Source organism: Oncorhynchus keta, chromosome 1, assembly GCF_023373465.1.
Source record: "Oncorhynchus keta strain PuntledgeMale-10-30-2019 chromosome 1, Oket_V2, whole genome shotgun sequence".
In the NCBI taxonomy this organism is placed as follows: Eukaryota; Metazoa; Chordata; class Actinopteri; order Salmoniformes; family Salmonidae; genus Oncorhynchus; species Oncorhynchus keta.
In genome coordinates this window covers 55,238,970-55,255,237 of record NC_068421.1, presented here as the reverse complement: position 1 = coordinate 55,255,237, position 16,268 = coordinate 55,238,970, and the positions used below count along the sequence as shown (strand labels likewise).

General features: G+C 43.1%; 1 protein-coding gene across 3 annotated transcripts in view; it reads right to left on the bottom strand.

Moving 5' to 3' along the window:
• The window catches only part of LOC118388227 (cAMP-specific 3',5'-cyclic phosphodiesterase 4D-like), a 177,864-nt gene that overhangs the window by 98,009 nt on the left and 63,587 nt on the right, over window positions 1-16,268 (bottom strand). The window lies entirely within an intron of this gene.

Sequence of the window (16,268 nt, the reverse complement as noted above, 5' to 3'; positions counted from 1 at the left end):
TATCAAAATAAACTCACGCGATGACGTGTGGTCCTCCCACTGTGACTCGTGAAAGCATGCAGTTTATGAGGCTACAGATTAAATAAATAATGAAATTCACAGGGTGGTGGAAGTGCAAGGTGATGAGCTTGATACTCCTTTCCAATAAATATCTAGGGTCTAATTCTGGTGACTTGCTGATCAATGCTTGGCTGCCATTTGACCAAAAAAAACATTATCTTGCTCTTTTGTTCATAATAATCTCATCATGTAAGCCAGGGGTACTCAACTCTTACCCTACGAGGCCCGGAGCCTGCTGGTTTTCTGTTCTACCTGATAATTAATTGCATAGACCTGGTGTCCCAGGTCTAAATCAGTCCCTGATTAGAGGGGAACAATGAAGAAATGCAGTGGAATTGGCTTCGAGGTCCAGAGTTGAGTTAGATAGTAGGCTGTAACTGCATTGTATCTGTGAGCTGTTGGCTAGAGCGCGTATACCAAGACCAGAGTGGCCACATTCACTATACAACACAAAACATGTTGTGACAAAACCATCTGTAGAGTTGAAAATACAATGGAAATCCTTTTAACTTGTATTTTTTATTCAGAACATGGGAATTTAACCGTAAAAGTAATCATTATGCACAGCCTTTCATCCGCAACAAGTACATTTGATGGATTTTAGAATATTTGCATTAAAATCTGTTGCCAATTGGATGGAAACCTAGCTAATGACAGAAATAACAACTTCAATAAATCTGGGCCCAGTTTCCTCGATAGCGATGGAATTTAGGCTTACGAGTGCTTAAACAATGCATCTTCCCTACAACAGCCGAAGATGTAGCGGACATGCGTTTCTCAAAACAGCACGCAGAGAGAACAGTCGCTAGGTATGTCAATGAAGCATTGCTAGTTACAGTATAGCCTAGCTTTCAGCTAGCTAGCGGCTCTGTAAAGCTAGCTTGACTTGCTAGAAAGTAATAGATTGAGGAAAAAGTAGCTAAACTAAACATGTTGTATTATCAACTGAAACAGTATCTATCACATACGTTTGCTGCACATATGATGAAATCACGGCTGATGAAACCATAGCACTGTTCAAGATTATGTTATTTAAAGATGCACTACGCAGAAATTGCTCTACCATTTCATGGTTGCTAAAATATTAATAGTTTGCCTAATTTCAGTTTATGCAATAAAATAAGCAGGTATTCTGTAGAGAATCATTGCACCATCTAAACCGTTGTAAAATATATTTTCCATAAGCAAAAATATTGGATTTTCAGCCGTTTGAAGCTGGTGTAAAAAACCATGGTGTATTTTTTTAACCGTATTATTTTTATTATATATTTTTTTACACCAGATACAAAAGAATAACAATGAGTAAATAATATATTCTTTCTGGGAATGCTATGAAGTCCAAAAGTTATGGGCGGCTAGAAATTGGCTGTCAGAAGTATTACAATGTAATGTTATACTTTTAAATCGGTCTGTCTGCATATTTCAAGACATGGCATATGTGGGTGTCGTGAGACACCCAATGGGCTGGACGATTCTCTTCTCATTACTCATTCTGAAAAAAAAACATACACTAAACACTTGGAAAATCAATCAATCCACCATCATTAACACAATAGAATAATCAAATGATCTATTATTGAAATGTTGAAATAGCATGGGCAACCGAGAAAAAAATAATTGGTACAATTTAAGGCCATGTGGCAAACAACAGTGCAGTCACAAGAGATGGGAGTGAGAGCATGTGTGTCTGGGCAGATGAGATGTATTTGTTGTTTGTGCACGTGTGTAAGTTATTGTTCGTATGTGTATGTTTGTAAGTGGTGTAAAAAAAAAATATATATAATGATCCGGAAGAAAAAAAACACACCATGGCTTGTTGCCGGGTGAAGCAGTGTTCAACAATGATATACATTATTTTTTAAAACCTCCTTGGTTTTGCCGTCGTTGGAGGACACCCTCTAAAGTGAGCTTCTGATATAGAATGTCTTCATCCCTCTCTCCCCCCTGCAAACAGAGCTCCATTTCCTTTCCCCAGAATCACGAGTGCTCACTGTAGACTCCCGGCCCTACTCATCACAGCATGGTCTTTTGGCTGATGCAAGCACAACACAGTGCTCACTGATAACCCTGCCAGGCCCCCATTTCGCATTCATCACACACACTCCTGGGCGGGCTGGCGCCTTGGACGTTCCAAAGAAATCACCACCAAAAAGACTTGGCTCAACAAGAGGAGGATGACAAGGCTTTGCTCTCATGTCCATGTCAAATCAAATCAAAGTTTATTTGTCACGTGTGCCGAATACAACAGGTGTAGACCTTAAAGTGAAATGCTTACTTACAGGCTCTAACCAATAGTGCAAAAAAGGTATTTGGTGAACAATAGGTAAGTGAAGAAATAAAACAACAGTAAAAAGACAGGCTATATACAGTAGCGAGGCTATATACAGACACCAGTTAGTCAGGCTGATTGAGGTAGTATGTACATGTAGATATAGTTAAAGTGACTATGCATATATGATGAACAGAGAGTAGCAGTAGCGTAAAAGAGGGGTTGGCGGGTGGTGGGTTGCGGGACACAATGTAGATAGCCCGGTTAGCCAATGTTGCAGGAGCACTGGTTTGTCGGCCCAATTGAGGTAGTATGTACATGAATGTATAGTTTAAGTGACTATGCATATATGCTAAACAAAGAGTGGCAGCAGCGTAAAAAGAGGGGTTGGGGGGGGGCACATAATACAAATAGTCCGGGTAGCCATTTGATTACGTTTTCATGAGTTTTATGGCTTGGGGCTAAAAACTGTTGAGAAGCAATTTTGTCCTAGACTTGGCACTCCGGTACCGCTTGCCATGCGGTAGCAGAGAGAACAGTTTATGACTGGGGTGGCTGGGGTCTTTGACAATTTTTAGGGCCTTCCTCTGACACCGCCTGGTGTTGAGGTCTTGGATGGCAGGCAGCATAGCCCCCCGTACACACTAACCTCTGTAGTGCCTTGCAGTCAGAGGCCGAGCAATTGTCGTACCAGGCAGTGATGCAACCAGTCGGAAAGTTCTCGATGTTGCAGCTGTACAACCTTTTGAGGATCTCAGGACTCATGCCAAATATTTTTAGTTTCCCGAGGGAGAAAAGGCTTTGTCGTGCCCTCTTCACAACTGTCTTGGTGTGTTTGGACCATTCTAGTTTGTTGTTGATGTGGACACCAAGGAACTCGAAGCTCTCAACCTGCTCCACTACAGCCCCGTCGATGAGAATGGGGGCATGCTCGGTCCTCCTATAGTCCACAATCATCTCCTTAGTCTTGGTTAAGTTGAGGGATAGGTTGTTATTCTGGCACCACCCGGCCAGGTCTCTGACCTCCTCCCTATAGGCTGTCTCGTCGTTGTCTGTTGCTAATGAGATAATTGAGTTTAAAAAAAGGTTCAATATATCTGCCTATGGAGACAATGGTGTTGTCCAGGTGACACAAAGGTAAGTTCTAATCTATTACACCAGGCTGACTCACCGGCTAAGAAATCAGCATGTTTACAGCTACGGGCCATAGTCATTTGGCTGGAAAGGTGGGAAAACAAACCCTGGCCTTCATTGAGACAATTAAGGGGGGTTTTAGTTTCATATTTGACAGACCCATCTTGAAGATAGGTATCCTTTTTACGAGTCGTTCTTGGTTATCCTTGTAAGCAGAGCAATTTATGTCAAAGTACCAATATAAAAGTCATCTGAATACAGGTATCAGGTAACATTGAGTCATAAAATAGAAACAGACAAGACCATAGTACTATAGCTACCAGGTACAGATTTTTCCATGAGCAATTGGACAACTTGGTAGGTATTGAGTAAACACTGTATTGAATGTGGATCTCTGTACAGCTTCAGGGTAGCTCTGCAGTTCTCTTGTCACAAATCTTCAAATCAAATTGTATTTGTCACATGCGCCAAATAGAACAGATGTAGACCTTACAGTGAAATGCTTACTTACAAGCCCTTAACCAATAATGCAGTTTTAAAGAAAGAAAAAGTATTTACTAAAATAAACTGAAGTAAAAAAATGTATCTTGGGGTGAGAATGAAGAGACAGTTTTTGTTGCTATACTATAATACTGGGCTGCCACCCTAGGGAAACAAATAGCCCAAACAAATCTGAATCACTAGAGGTCCTGGTCACCCATACATAAAGACCATTAAACCTGAACCATTAGTATTTTGATTGCACTGCTTTGTCAATAGCCAACAGAAAGAGCATAAGAAAAATAAACAAGGCATTGGGTCTCGGAAAGCTCTTGATAGAGTAGAACAAATGATGTGCATTAACTCCTAGCCTTCACGAGACAATGGGAGTGATTCTAATCAAATAATTACCTGGAACGTTTCCATGGCCATGAGTAAAGAAGAAGACAAACGGTGCTAATGCTTAAGACCAGGCGACCCAAGCCCCTTACAAAAACACTGATATAAATGCAAACACATATTTTCAAGTGGAAGAACTTAGAACCTCGTCAAGCTTTGAGAAGGACCATTTTAATGGGCTTAATGTGCAAGGATTAGAACCTAATTTGCACCTCATCAGAAAAAAACTCCCGACCTGCCATGAATGAGAGAATCGGAGAGCAAATGAGAAATGATCTCTCTGATGATGACCACTTCTGAGGGGGGAACACGGTATGCATGATACACCTATGGCCAGTATTTGTAGAGAAACTGCTCTGGCGAGATGGACCATTTTGGGACCCAGCGAGAATATCAGTACGACACTACAACCTCCCATCCTGACCTCGCTCTCTAACAGCGCACTGGACTTCCTTTCGTCACTACTCATCTGGCTTGTGATCAAGCAGAGGCTTCCTCCTTAATCTTCTAATGCTCGGCTGGCTTCCGTCCGACACAGTGCTTAATTTGTAAATTGAGAGGTGCTGGAACAAAAAGTGCTCAGAGAGGGGGGTGACCACTGGGACACCAGAACGCAAGAAAAAAAACACTTAGAATAAAGCATTGCATGCATTATCATCGCTATTGCGTAGTGGCATTGAGCACTATAGCCGAGGGGCTTGCAGAAGTTGCACACACGGGGAAGATTTTTTTAAGCCGAGGGTCCAGGAAAATGTGGCCTTTTATAAAACACATTTCATAGAATTCTACATCATTTTTGATGACTGGAGACCTTAGCAGAATATTTTTTAATACCTCACAAATGATTCAAATGATTGAAAGGAAATGACCCTGTCCTGAATCAAATAAATAGCCCAGGCCTAACTGTGTGGAGACACACATATTGTCCAACGAGGAGGAAGTAAGTCCAACAAAAAAAAGCTTTCCAGTTCCACTCAGTCACCCAGTGATGCGCAGTTCCAATCACCGGTGACAGTCGATGCGCAAAGTGACAAAAGCCTATCCCCTCTCTTGTTTTACTTTGTAAAACAATGCTGTTCGCTCAATAGGCCTAATTTGGAAGTTGATAAAAAATATACATTTTTGCAGCCTACAGACTGATAAGTATTTTCTTTCCAACCTGTGTTTTCCAGCGATTGTATTCAAAATATTGCAAAAGGCCTGTTTTGGCTGCATGCTGTTCACTGACAGACTTGCCGCTTGCTCCTGACTGTAGGCCTGACTTGTGATTGGGCTACACACAATCCACAGCTACGCTACTGTGGGTCAATTATAGGCCTGGTGTAGTATTCGGAATGATTTCATTTTGTTCTGAACAGACTTTGGCAAATGTATTTCAATTTCTCAGGGGTGCTGCAGCACCCTTCCTGCGGCTATGATTCTATAAGGAAATAAATGATGTGCAACTCTGGAGAGATGAGAGTGGCAGGCTCATGTCTATTAGAGTAGAGAGAGGGAGAGAGATCATAGACCTTGAATCTCATTCTAGTTCTGGGTGAGATACAGGCAAGCTTCTCTCTCTCATCACAGCAATGGCCGCAAGTTGGTCTATAGGCAACAATTTCGCGCATTTAATAATGTAGAATAATAGTGAAGAAATCAAAACTATGAAAATAACACATATGGAATCATTTAGTAACCCCCCCAAAAAAAAAGTGTTAGTGAATGAGTAGGGGAATGGATGATCTCTGCATGTGTGGTTTCCACTGTGAAGCATGGAGGTGGTGGTGTGATGGTGCTTTTCTGGTTACACTGTCTGTGATTTATTTAGAATTCAAGGCACACTTAACCAGCATGGCTATCCCATCTGGTTTGCGCTTAGTGGGACTATCATTTGTTTTTCAACAGGACAATGACCCAAAACACACCTCCAGGCTGTGTAAGGGCTATTTGACCAAGGAGAGTGATGGAGTGCTACATCAGATGACCTGGCCTCCACAATCACCCAACCTCAACCCAATTGAGATGGTTTGGGATGAGTTGGACAGCAGAGTGAAGGAAAAGCAGCCAACAAAAGCTCAGCATATGTGGGAACTCCTTCAAGAGTGTTGGAAAAGCATTCCAGGTGGAGCTGGTTGAGAGAATGCCAAGAGTGTGCAAAGCAGTCATCAAGGCAAAGAGAGGCTACTTTGAAGAATATCAAATATATTTTGATCTGTTTAACACTTTTTTGGTTACTACATGATTACATATGTGTTATTTGATAGTTGTGATGTCTTCACTATTATTCTACAATGTAGAAACTAGTAAAACAATTAAGGAACACCCTTGAATGAGTAGGTGCGTCCAAACTTTTGACTGGTACTGTAATGATGATGATTCATGATTTTGACTGGCTGAGAAAAGCTGCCTGCCTGCCCGTCTCGGAGGAGACAGACTGCAAGGTTTATACAAATCTCCACTATTGAAAACCAATTGCTAGTCTAAAAGAAATTGGAGATAATTTCTAGGTTATTTTTACAGCGGAGATCAAGTTTATAAATTATCTGACAGGGCTGATGAGACTGTGGATTGCGCAGTGAGATGGAACAGAGTAAATAGGCATTTCAACATCATAGCTTTAGCCGGTGGTAACTTCTGGAATAGACACTGGCTGGAATGGAGTTTTAACCAATCAGCATCCAGGATTATAATACAAGGCTCATGTCAAATACCAGGGCATGTACCAGTAGTGATTGGGGAGAAAAATTGATAGTTACATTTCGCAATATTATTTTGGCACAATATTCTATTGATATTAGTCAAAGTATCGATTTGTACTAATAAATAAACTCCATAACAGCAGTAGGTTTTCATCCTATAGCTTGTTCTCCATCTTTGTAAATAGTGAGCCAACATGTTTTCAGCACATTTATTTCCCTGACTGATCAAAACTAATTTTATCATGCTCTCTCTCGTCTCTCTGCAGCAGACATACAGTATAGTGAGCAATATGTTCGGGAACATCAAATCACAATAGAAGGGTCGCAGGGTCGAATCGCAATATATATAGAATCATGAGAATCAAAATACATATTGTGAGGTGACTGGCAATCCCCAGCCCTATGTACCAGGACATCCAAATCAGTAATGCAACAGCTGGCATTTGCAGGTCACCCCATTAGAACATAGCACCCATAAGCTTTTATAAATTCTCGAATATAACACATATTCTGCACACTGAAACCGTTTCTATGCTCAATGTTAACATTGGCTAGTTTAATCATAAACCAGTAGATTTAAAACTGGGGCTTGATAACCCCTTTCCAACACAGACCTTTAGCCATTATCACTCGAAAACAGATGGGTGCCATGGCAACATCATCCATGGAATGGCTAATCCTTCCACTGTCTCAGTGTTAAAAGTGCTTTAAAAGCAAACAGAGCGTCTGAGTAAAACGGCAGCAGCACTGACCACATATGGGTCACTCTTCCCAGAAGCATGACCTCATACAGCCCAGCTGGGGAGCACTGACAGAGAGGCAGCGTCTGAGGCGGTCCACGGGCCTGGCTCAGCTCAGCAGCACTAACACAGACCTTTATTAAAGGCTCTGTTTCCTCACGGCCAACATGTGAACGGCATAGAGACACCGGCAAGCGGCTTGGGTAGACAGCAAGAAGCAGGCTACATTCAGGAACATTTGAGGATTTGCGCCATTTTGTCAACACACCTCAATCCTCAAACAAATGCTGTTCTTAGGCCCTTATCTAATCAGAACCATAAAAAAAAAACACACAACACAGTTTCCATCAGCAAAGTCAGGAGCATCCCTCACACCTCAGCCACGGAGCAGTCCGTTCATCTCTCTCTACCTTGCCCATGTGAACTGAGTCATCAGTGTGGGATAGCTGCATTCATTCATACATAAATACGAGGCACCGGGGAGGCAGAATGCAGGGAGTGAGTCACGTCTCTACTCCTACCTGAAGCCTGCAGTGATTTCAATGCCATACTATCCTCAATGCCAAACAGCCAGCGGCAGTCAGTAGGCAGCTTTCATGGCAGTGGGCCCCTCCAGAGTGGATAACTGAGGTGAAATGTGACGTGAAACGTTGCAATGCTATAATGGTAGGCCCCAGTCATGAACCATTACTGACCCCAGTACAACATGTTTCCAGCCCAAAAAGCCAGGGTCACAAAGATCACAGGAAATCACAGCTGAATGGGTTGAAGGTGTCACTTCAATCTGATGTAAATTGATGATGGATGATGATGTCAATGATTTGAATGAATGTCTGATCTTATTTTAAAGTGACCATGTAATGTTAGCCTACACGTGGCTTACAGAAGAAAGGGATTCAGCCACAACACAACCCTCTCACGCTGGTTAGTCCAATATCTACAGACAGTTAATGAAAAGCAACCAAACAACAAGAAACATTTCCCCCAGGATCAAACTTAAGACTGCAGACAGATGACCTCATAGACCACAGAGACGGGGAAGGTCCCTTTGCAATATTCTCTCACTTTAGTAGGCCAACGCTGTTCTTGCGCAAACTACCCCTAGCCACACTGTCTTTCCAGGGGAAATGCTCAGCAACCCAGTGTGTGTTTGTGTGCGTGTCTGATTGCAAAATTAAGTAATGTAAAAAATAAAGGCTCTTTTGTTGCATCATAACAACAAAAGATAATTACAGGGATAGTTTGAATTGATGTTGGTGGTTAGGAGAACTAACAACAAAGGCAAGGATAATTTATATAACAAGTTAGGTGAATTTGGTTAAGGCTAGAAAAAGGGTTGGGTTAAGGGGTAGCTAAAATGCTACAGTTGGCCCGGATGTGACTAGAACACACAACCTTTGGATTTCTAGACTGTTAAGCACTGAAGTACATATGAACAGGAGATAGCTTCCAAGATGGCAGACCATTGTTTTTAACATAATCTGCTCACATTCGCATACGCCGTGTCATGCTGGTTGCCATCTGCTTTACAGAGCCGATAACGCCTGCAAACTAGCACTCAGTGCACACTGAAGCAGTGTGAGCAACGACGACGTCATCACGTCAGAAACATGACAGACATTGGATGAATATAAAATGTCCATATTTTCCTCTTTGAGTAACGGAATACAAATCGGTATCAAATAATTACTTGAATAAGTAAATGGATATTTTTTTTGCCACAAAAGTGATGAAAAAAAGTGTATTTTTTTGTATTTTTGAATTGGGACTTCTCTATGGGGCAGTCTATGGGAATTGTATTTTTGGCTTGACTAAACTGCAATACCGAAAGTGTCCTCTGAGCACAGTGGAAAGTGTGCTTCTCGACCAGAACCCTGGGGCCTTGGGTACACGCCCACCAGTGGAGGCTGGTGGGAGGAGCTGTTTGATCTGTTTGATAGCGTTCCATTTATTCCATTCCAGCCATTACAATGAGCCCATCCTCCTATAGCTCCCCCCACCAGCCTCCACTGACACCCACCCATCCTCCGCTGACCAACCTCCCTCCAATCATTTCTGCCTTCAGTAACCTTCTGTCTTTGGTAACCATACCAAACGTAACATATCACACTTATTGGAGGTGCAAGGATTTACGTGAAATACCAAACGTCTGTCCAATGAGCCCAGTCTGGTCAAAGAGGTAGTTCCTTTTATTCTGGAATTATGCACACACTTCAATCAGCATGAGCTCAATATCTTTCTGTGTTAAGAGCTAAATCAGTGCATCCTAGCTGACTTTACTTCACACAAAATGGAGAGTGTGGGGAGGATATTGGCATTCTAATTAAGTGGAGTAGCTTGCAGAGACACCGCCATTAAATTGAGCACTTTTATCCCTCTCATTTATTATGAACTTTGGAAGTGACAATAAGGCAGTTGCAAAAAGAGATCAAGAGATTAGTAAGGCTATTTAAAACACCATTAATAATGACGCATTACAATTACCGTTTAAATGCGGATGGCCACGACAATCGTGGCTTTTTCAGCCCAGGGCGATCCTTCTCCATAGTTCTGTTGCGAGTCAGGTAACGCTCTGTGTCAGAGTGAAAACGCTGCTTGATTCGGATGTGAGTTCTTGGTTGTCGCCACAAGTGTTTGGGTGCCTTGGCGGAACCAGCACTTTCTCTACTTAGACCTGTGCACTCCATCTTTTCGGTTGTTCCCTCCAACATCAGTGGGCTACCTCTTCGTATGAAACTTCAATGTGCGCTACAGGCGATGGCACATTGTGCTGTCCACGACACGAGGTGCTGAAACGAGGGAATGTCAGATAGGAAAGTTCTTCTGCGTCAATATCGACATAACCCCAGGGGATATAAAAGCCACAAACAAATAATATTAACTCTTCAAATATTATACGAAACTATTCATTTGATACTCTTTTCTATCGCTGCCTTTCAATCTATGGAGATTCATCGGTTGTCAAAAATGTTTTTGCAATCCTCGTTCTCTCAATGTAGCCTACATGTGCGTATAAGAGTAAAAGAAAACAACTTTTTCGCCCATTTCAGAAACCTCTTCAAACCGCAGGATGTCGGAGTGAGAGGAGCATCTATCGATAGGTGAACTCACTCCGCTGCTTGTGTTGTTGGGCTCCCATCTGCGCGCGTTATGAAGCAGTTCAGCCAACCGTTGGGACCGCGCGAGCACGACTGACGCGAGGTATTCATCACATTACATCATCGGGTGAGCAACATTGACGAGGAATTCAGGAAACTATTCATCCTTATGTGAAATAAAACATTGATTTGTTATGTTATCAATTTTGGACACTTTCAAGTTGGCTTCTTCATGGGGTTCAAATCATTAAAGTGAAAATTGCCCCCAGTTTTCTGTGATTCAATTGAAGGGATTATGTTTTTTTTTTAAAAACACTCAAATCATTTCCGTATATTTTGTTCAGTTAAAAACAGACTACAAAAGATATTCAGTCACTCAAGGGGGGCAAGGAAAGTTTAAAGTCAGTTCATTCCTATTAAATGTGTTTCTTTATAATGCAGGTAAATGATTTCAATGAAAAGGGAACAGCTTTTATTTAACTTTCATTTCCCTCCAAGATAGATAGAATACAATGAATTGCACTTGCAGTTCCAGTTTGTTCTCTTTCATTTCCTTCACCATGATACTACCTTTGGACTGTGACATATCAACATTGTTTCTTCATCTCATTATCAGTTTATGGTCACTGCTATGAATAAAATGGTATTCTACTATTGATAAAAATATGACTCAGAGTTGATATAGCCCTCTACAGACTTCTATACCATGTGATGCTCAACATGAAAAGGCAATAACACTCTCCATACACTCCACATAGCCCTGACATCCAGTCATTTTTATTTGACAGTAATAGACCTTTGAATACATTCTGTACCAAAAAGCCCTGCATAATTGCACAAAGTTTTCAAATTAATTACCAAGGATTCAGCCATTCATTTTCTCTCTAGATCTGAGCATGTCACTGTGCCCTTTTCCCAGCTTTGCAAACATGATGGGCTCTTATTGGAATAGGAGAGAGAGCGCAAGCAATATGAAGAGAGGGAAAGACGTGAGACAACTAAAAAATGAGAGAAACCCAAGAGGGCAGAGAGGAAGAAAGAAAAAAGGGAGAAAAATGGAGAGAAAGACATGACAAACAGACATGGAGAGAGAGAGAGCAAGAGAACCAGGCAAGACTCTCCCCCTCCCCATATCTTCTCTGACCTTTCTCCCACTTGCCTCTTCCAGGCCATTCCAGTAATTACCCATCAATTCATAAGGAGAAAGGAGAATCATTAACACCCGTAACACAGCAACAACAAACAACAAAAGCCCATCATACAGAATCCTGCCTCCTTTCCTGTCATCTTGCCTCTGTGAGGCCTGCGATGCCGAGAAGCAGACGGTAGAGGCGTCAGCTCAGAGAGGATACATGTACCGCCGGGCCATAACGAAATTTATGGATAAACAAACACATACACAATAAAGCAGGTGACCTCCGTTGACCTGAGGCTGGGAGAGGGAGAGGCGGGAAGCAGCCGTCAGACAGAAGGCTTTTCTTAACCCCCTCTGGGCTTAGAGAGATACAGGATTCAGAGAGATTCCACCTTCATATTATTGACTGAGCGGAATCTGGGCCACAAAGATAAATAGGGGCAGGGAGGCGTGATAGGAAGGCACTGTGTGAGTGAGTGCATAAACACTGGGACAAACACAGACATAATGATAACTGCCAAAATAAAGGACACAATTTAGTAAATTAGGGATAAAAAGTATATTTAAAGCAGATACCTCCACACAGGTGTGGTTCCTGAGTTAATTAAGCAATTAACATCATGGTTCCTGTAGGCGGTGGCCCGTTCCTGTAGGTTCATGCTCTACAACATCCGCAGAGTACGACCCTGCCTCACACAGGAAGCGGCGCAGGTCCTAATCCAGGCACTTGTCATCTCCCGTCTGGATTACTGCAACTCGCTGTTGGCTGGGCTCCCTGCCTGTGCCATTAAACCCCTACAACTCATCCAGAACGCCGCAGCCCGTCTGGTGTTCAACCTTCCCAAGTTCTCTCACGTCACCCCGCTCCTCCGCTCTCTCCACTGGCTTCCAGTTGAAGCTCGCATCCGCTACAAGACCATGGTGCTTGCCTACGGAGCTGTGAGGGGAACGGCACCTCAGTACCTCCAGGCTCTGATCAGGCCCTACACCCAAACAAGGGCACTGCGTTCATCCACCTCTGGCCTGCTCGCCTCCCTACCACTGAGGAAGTACAGTTCCCGCTCAGCCCAGTCAAAACTGTTCGCTGCTCTGGCCCCCCAATGGTGGAACAAACTCCCTCACGACGCCAGGACAGCGGAGTCAATCACCACCTTCCGGAGACACCTGAAACCTCACCTCTTTAAGGAATACCTAGGATAGGATAAAGTAATCCTTCTCACCCCCTTAAAAGATTTAGATGCACTATTGTAAAGTGGCTGTTCCACTGGATGTCATAAGGTGAATGCACCAATTTGTAAGTCGCTCTGGATAAGAGCGTCTGCTAAATGACTTAAATGTAATGTAAATGTCATGTATAAAATGCCCAGTTACCCATTATTTTGGCTACCATGACGAGAAGAAGATCTCAGTGACTTTGATAGAGAGGTCTCAAAGGAGCATAGGGTTTTTAAAAAGGTGTGTGTTTATGTGTGTGTCTCAGTCAGTCACCAGATCTCAACCCAACTGAACACTTATGGGAGATTCTGGAGTGGCGCTTGAAACAGCAACAAATTATCAGCAAAACACAACATTTTGGAATTTCTTGTGGAAGAATGGTGTCGCATAGATAGACATCCATAGACTTCCAATAGAATACCAGACACTTGTAGAATCTAAGCCAAGGTGCACTGAAGCTGTTACGGCGGCTTGTGGCGGCCCGATGCCCTATGAAGACACTTTATATTGGGGTTTCCTTTATTTTGGAAGTTACCTGTACGTCCAAGCACACGCACACACATCCACAAACGTTATTCAGTCTCCGCTTCCCTCAGCCTTGGCTAGATTAGCTTGATGTGAAAACCAAGTGTCACAGGTGCAGTGCAGTTTCCATCCCAGTTAATTTGACTGCTTTGAAAGAAAGTCAGTTGACAGTCTGTCCTTCTGACATGACATACTGTAACATTCTCCTGAAGTGTGGAGAAAATTCAAACCCTTGCAGCAGACATAAATATCACACAGTAGCCTTCTCAATGAATCACACTGCAGACCTCTCATGGCTTGTTGAGCACATAGAGGGAGAGAAACGAGATATTGTGCAGGGTCGGGGAGTAACGGAGCGAATCTGACAAGTCGGCGGCCACTATGACACAGCACGTGTTTGATGGATCACAGGGAAAAAGCCGGAATAGGCTTTTTTAGGCTACAGTTCAAGCTATGTCTTCCAATGGTGCGACAGCTGTCGGCATCCAAAGATTATTCAACTTCAATAAATGCCTGGAGGTAAGGACACCGGCGGTGGTGTAGCCTAAGGGCGATACGGATATCACTTATTATTGATATCTACATAGTGCAATGATGTGAATCACACTGCTTCTCTTTCATTTCGCCATTTGTGCCTTACGGATTGTGGTTATTGTGGATGGCTGTTCACTAATGTACGTGTATTTTAACCCAAAAATGGTTGACGTGAACTTAACAATGCCTCACTAATTCAACTGTCACACCACATGAGAATCCAAAATATAAGATTGTTTTTCTCCAATGTTAAAAAACATGGTAAATGTAAACAAACAGTATATAGCCTCAAAACATGGTTAAAACAATCATTTTGATATCATGGATGGTCAGTCCTTCTTCCATAGCTCTGTCTATTACCTTAGAAACATTTCTCCAGAAACATCCCTCAGCTTTTTACCAAAACAGAGGCGGGGTTTCGCTTTGTTGTTGTTTCAACTGTGGATTCGTCCTTTAAACAGCTGCAAATTATCGAGATATCAAAGTGTCACCAACAGCATATGGCATACTTTTGTCACATGCAAATAGCACTTTTCGGTAGTGCTCAAAGCATGCCATTTCATGATAACATAAAAAATGGCGGTGCAATGGATAGCAGCCACTTTACGGGCTATTTTGTGTTTTTTTTTGCGCTGATCTTAACTTTGTAGGGTAGATGTCTCCGCCATCGTTTCCTATGACTGAAAAGAGCGTCTGGACATCAGAACAGCGACCACGCACCTCGATTTGGATGAAGGTTTTTGCTTCAGCGAGTCGGAGGCACAGGACATACTGCTCAGCCCGGACCAGGCCCTAATCCCCGAGACTCGGAAAAAGAAAAAGGTGGAGTAAGAGAGGCCGATCACGGGCATACATAAAACGCCTCTACCCTCCATTCTATTGGCAAATATATCATTGGAGAACAATCACTGGAGAACAAACTGAACAAGCTCCGTTCGAGACTATCCTATCAACGGGACCTGAAGAACTGTAATACCCTACGTTTCTCAGAGTCATGGCTGAACAAGGACATGGATAATATACTGAACATCTAACTGTTTTTTCTATGCAACGGCAGTGTCGGGTAATCTCAAGTGGGGAGGTGTGTGTCTCTTTGTTAACAACAGCTGGTGTGTAATCTCTGATATTAAGGAGGTCTCGAGGTTCTGCTCACCTGTGTTAAAATACCACATGGGCCTCCTGAGTGACACTGCGGTCTAAGGCACTGCATTGCCGTGCTAGAGGTGTCACTACAGACCCGGGTTTGATCCCGGGCTGTGTCGCAGGCGGCCGCGACCGGGAGACCCATGAGGCAGCGCACAATTGGCCCAGTGTCGTCCGGGTTGGGGGAAGGTTTGGCCGGCCGGGATGTCCTTGTCCCATCGCGTTCTAGTGTCCCCTTGTGGGGGGGCGGGGCGCATGCACGCTGACTTCTGTCGACAGCTGTACGGCGTTTCCTCCGACACATTGGTGCGGTTCGCTTCCGGGTTAAGCGAGCAGTGTGTCAAGAAGCAGTGCGGCTTTTGGCAGGGTTGTTTCGGAGGACGCATGGCTCTCGACCTTCGCTTCTCCCAAGCACGCACGCGCACACACACACACACGCACACACACACACACACACACACACACACACCTCATGATAAGCTGTAGACCACAGTATTTATAACAAGAGGAGTTTTCATCTATATTTCTATATGGCACTTAGACCACACTCAAGGAGCTGTATAGGGCCATAAGCAAACAAGAAAATGCTCATCCATAGGCGGTGCTCCTAGTGGCCAGAAAAACTGAAATCCATTTTACCAAATTTCTACCAGCATGTCACCTGTGCAACCTTTACTCCACACACAGAAATGCATACAAAGCTCTCCCTCGCCCTTCATTTGGCAGATCTGACTAGAACTCTACCCTCATGATTCGAAGCAAAAACTCAAACAGGAAGTACCAGTGACCCGCTCAATATAGAAGTGGTCTGATGAAACGGATGCTAAGCTAGCACAGACTGAAATATGTTCCGGG